Source organism: Panicum virgatum, chromosome 1N (assembly GCF_016808335.1).
Source record: "Panicum virgatum strain AP13 chromosome 1N, P.virgatum_v5, whole genome shotgun sequence".
In the NCBI taxonomy this organism is placed as follows: Eukaryota; Viridiplantae; Streptophyta; class Magnoliopsida; order Poales; family Poaceae; genus Panicum; species Panicum virgatum.
In genome coordinates, this window is record NC_053145.1 from 24,999,001 (window position 1) to 25,003,608 (window position 4,608).

The 4,608-nt window shown below is 45.2% G+C and overlaps 1 non-coding gene across 1 annotated transcript; it reads left to right on the forward strand.

Moving 5' to 3' along the window:
- The first annotated feature begins 3,443 nt into the window (after positions 1–3,443).
- Positions 3,444–3,550, forward strand: LOC120657807. The gene has a single exon (XR_005668343.1). It is a non-coding gene; the product is annotated as a small nucleolar RNA R71 (small nucleolar RNA).
- The last annotated feature ends 1,058 nt before the right edge of the window (positions 3,551–4,608 follow it).

Here is a 4,608-nt window from a genome sequence, read left to right on the forward strand (position 1 = left end):
GGCCACAGCACCTCAAACCGACCTAAAGGAGCAACAGGGAGGCCCCACGTGGCAAAGTTGAGGCGGTGCGGCCCATGGGCCTGGTCGGCCAGCCTGCCCTGGCCGCCAACCGCCCCAACTGCTGGGGGTTGGGCTTGTCTGGGCCTCCTTGTATGATCCACGCTGGGGTTGGCCTGTCTTGACTTGTTTTGCTTTGGTTCTTGGGCTACACTTGGTCCATTTGAGCCTGAATCGGTAATCTAATATTTTCTGTGATTTTCTGCTGGGCCAAAGTGTGCTTGCAACCTGCATATTAGCTCAAAAACACAACTTGCATATTCTAGAAGGTAAAGTGTTGTTTAGGGACTTTGTTGAATATAAGTATGTGTAAGAAATGCAAACTCACATGATTTTCTGATCAAGTTGACGCCTAGAAATGATCGTTAGTCAGCGTCAACAAGATCCCCCAAGCTGTCCTTTGCTCGTCTCGAGCAAAGTAGGTCAAATCAGGTTGTTGATCAGAAAATCACTTTGACTCGTACCTTACCTATCATGTCATAGTCTGAAGCAAAGGGATTCATCTATAAGCTTAAATAAGTCGGTTAGCATACCTTGCTCAATTACCTTACTCTCTCATGGGGCTTTTTAGCTGTCTCCTTGTCTTGGGATGTTGAGAGTTAGAACGGTGCATAAAGTAATACTTACTTGTTTCTAGATCTGCAATCCATCTGGAGATACCTTTTTGAAAGATTTTTGAAGACATGACAAAGCTCCCAGGATAACTCTCTCGAGGCACTCATCTTGTATTTCCTTACCAGGGCAATATCTGCCTTTGATCTTCCCTACTACTACAAGCCTTTGTGGAGCTCAAGGTAGGATAAAAACATGGCACACTTGTATTCTATTTATTGTAAAGTCAAAGAGAGGATCCAAGAAGAAACAAGTCATGCAATCTCGATCAAAAGGTGCAAGTGTAAGAGTGGATGGATGGATGGATGAATATGGCTTACTCCTTAAGGTAATGGCTTTTCTCTCTCGAATCATCCCTATGTCTCTTTCTTCTTTTTTTTTGAGACATGGCTACCCCTTTTTTCTTGGGTCATGCTTTTTGGCATGCCATCTTTTCTCTTTTTGGGGCAACCATAATCTGACTTTATTTTATTTCAGGGATGTTCTACGAGAGAGATCACCAAGACATGGAGCACTTATAATGTGGAATGAATGGGTGGTGGTGCCAATTCCCAGTGTAGGAATGTAGCAATTGGATTGGACGTGTACGTGCTTATGATCGAGAAAGCATGAAAAGCATCTCTCTAGGGTCTCACAATTTGACAAAACTCAATAGAATATCAAGCAGCATATGTGCAAAGGGTTTTTTCATGGAATATGACATATGGCTCTGGTAGGACATTGCATATCGCTGGGGAACTTGCCTTTTTAAATTTTATTTTTGAAAACAACTCCAGACTTCAAGCATTACTAGAACAAGCTTGCAGAACCTTATTTACCATATCTAAACTCACAACAACTTAGACTCAGATCAAGCGTATGCAACCCATGGAACTTTCAGGTTTATTGGCAAGATACTTGCATAACCAACGAATATAAACTCAAGAGAATTCTTATTTTCAAGACTAGGCACAACAGACATGATAAAGCAAAGCAAAACTCATCCTTTCAACTTATCAAGGGGAGTTAAAACATTCTTACAGCGCATCATGGAAAAAAGGGAAATAAAGCAGTAAATTTTTATTTTGTTTTTTAGAAGTTTTTATCAAATTTTATTGAAAGCAAATAAAAGGGATACAGTTGACTTAATGGAGGGGACCTCCCCCAAGCTAGCTCTTGGTTAGGGTCGAAAAGCAGGACCTTTCTCCATACCTGATTAGGTTGATGTCGTTTCGTCCGTACCTGGAGAAGTAGTAGCGGTCCATGACGTCTTGTTCTTCTTGCGCCACACCTTCTTGGTCTTCTTTGGTGGAGTAGGCGGCGCAGGAACATGATCCTCGGATGCAGGATAGACAATTTCCAGATCTCCCCATACTGTGTTGGTGATGAAGTCAGGGATCTTCTGGTCGTCTTCCACTGGTTCGGTTGGTGGAGTATGAATTTCCCAATCCTCCTAAGATGGCTTGGAAGGGGGATGATAATGTTGATCATCCCAACCTGGCTCTGCCCATAGCCCTTGTTTCTCACTATCCTCGTGAATCAGGAATACCTCCTTTTTGTTCTGGAACTTGAATTTCATGGTCTTTCCCATGATTCGGAGACTGATTCTCTCTCTCCCCACATCAATTCTGGTATTTGTATCCTTGAGGAATGGTCGCCCAAATATAAGCGGAATTCCAAGATCTCCTTCCATATCAAGGACTACGAAGTCCACCAATATGTAGGTATTCTTGACCTTTACCATTAACCTTTCCACAACTCCTTCTGGATATCTTATCGTGGAGTCTGCCAGCTGAACAAACATAGTGGTAGGGGAAATTGATGGATAGCCTAACTTCTCGAAAGTTACCTTGGGCATAATGTTGATGCTGGCTCCAAGGTCACAAAGGGTGTGATCGAATTCATAATCAAAGATTGAGCAGCTGATCACTAGGGTTCCGGGATCTTCTCGTATTGTGGCTGCTAACTCGCCCTACGCACCTCTTCTTGGGCGTGTGAGCTTCTCTGCGTAGCTGAGGGGTGTCCTGCTAAGGGGCTCTTTCCACATAGCATTAACGACATTCACGCTTTCTAGAGTAGACTCGGGTTGCCCCGGAATCTTCCCTAGTTCAGCAACAGGCGTAGCAGCAGCTAGTTGAGCCAATTGAGTTTCTAGCGCCTTATCGAAACTCAGCTAGTTCTTCATAGCCATGGAGAATCCGTCCATCTTGGCATGGATAGTCTCCATAGATTTGTCTATAATGGCCAACTTCTTCTGAAGGGACAAATTGATCTTCACTTGGCCGTAGACAAGATCTCTCACGGTAGGCTGGTTAGGACCGAAAGAATTCGAATTCCCATTACCTCCTTGGTAGTATGGGCGTGGTTGATTCCACCCCTGACCTCCTTGTCGACGAAACCCATTGCTTCCATTGACGAATAGAGCTTCTTCTTGGGTTTCTGGGCAATTATCGCCCGAATGTCCAACATTTCCGCAGACCTCGCACGTCATGCGAGTCTCCAAGGCTTGAAGTGTTTGCAATTGAGCCTTATCTTGGGAATAATCCTCAAATTTCTTGAGGAGGAGATCAATCTTCATAGCGAGCATGTCAGACTCCTTGACGGAGTGCATACCTCGCTGGCGCGGTTGGAGGCGATCATCGCTACAACCTTGGTTGGAAACCATCTTCTCGATCAATGATGTAGCTCTTTCAATGGTTAGCGAGAAGAAAGCTCCACCCGCAGCGGCATCCACATGATCACGGGATGAGTGTGTCAACCCGTTGTAGAAGTTCTGTAGAATGATCCAATTGTCCATTCCATGATGCGGACACGCCAGAATGTACTCCTGAAGCCTCTCCCAAGCTTCCGGAATTGACTCATTTGATGCCTGCTGGAAGTTCGAAATCCGACCACGAAGAGCATTGGTTTTGCCCGTCGGGAAGAACTTCGAGAGGAACGCCATGGCACATTTGTCCCAAGTATCCACAGCAGCATTGTTAGCATAAAACCATTGCTTCGCTCTCCCCAAGAGAGAGAATGGAAACAGACGGAGCCGGATAGCATCTTGTGATACACCCTTGATAACAAAAGTACTGCAGAGCCCCAGGAACAGCTGGAGATGAGCACTGGCATCCTCATTGGCCTTGCCACAGAATGGGCTGGCCTGCACCATCGTAATGAGACCCGTCTTAATCTCGAAATGTTCTCCTCCAGTGTTAACCTCGGGCCTAGTAGGGACCTAGTTAGCAGATGGAGCAGAGTAATCACGGAGTGTCTTCTGGGCCATAGCTCTAGGAGCTGACGATGATGCGATGCCTGGATCGACTGCCGAGAGTGATCTCCGAGGTGATACGAGACGAGCTCGCGCCCTCCTCAAAAGTGACTCTGGATCGGAATGAATGACAAGAAAACAAGCCAAGTTAGCCTGTTTAGCAAGCGAATACCAATTTCGATTTTGTTCACAACTTTTATCTATATATTTCACTCTGTGCCTTCCCCGACAACGGCGCCAAAAATGCTTGTTGGCGCCTACCAATGTCACCAGCGATTCTGCCCGCAGACGCCAATTTGGGGTGGCAGTATTTCATGAACCACGAATAAATCCGCAAGTGCACGGAATACCGCTATAGCATTTTACCCAGTAGTAAACCGTGGTGTCATTTATATTTCCGCAGGGAAGGTGATGAGTGAGAGAATATATAGATTAGTTCATGAGCGCTATCTAGATTGGATATTCTTATGTATAAACAGGGGTAAGATAATAACATGGTAGGAGGTAGTGTGACACTACCCTCTCGGAAAAATAAAAGATAAAGATTGCTTTAGGCCGGGAGCAAGGTAAAAGTCAGAGCTCGAGTCAGCTGTGCTAGGCTAGCTATATCTACACTTTCTCATTAGTTAGCTTGTCAGACATTAAACTACACAACAGGGAGATCGCTATCGAAGTAACGGGAGGAGCCCGTACACCTCGGCGACTTT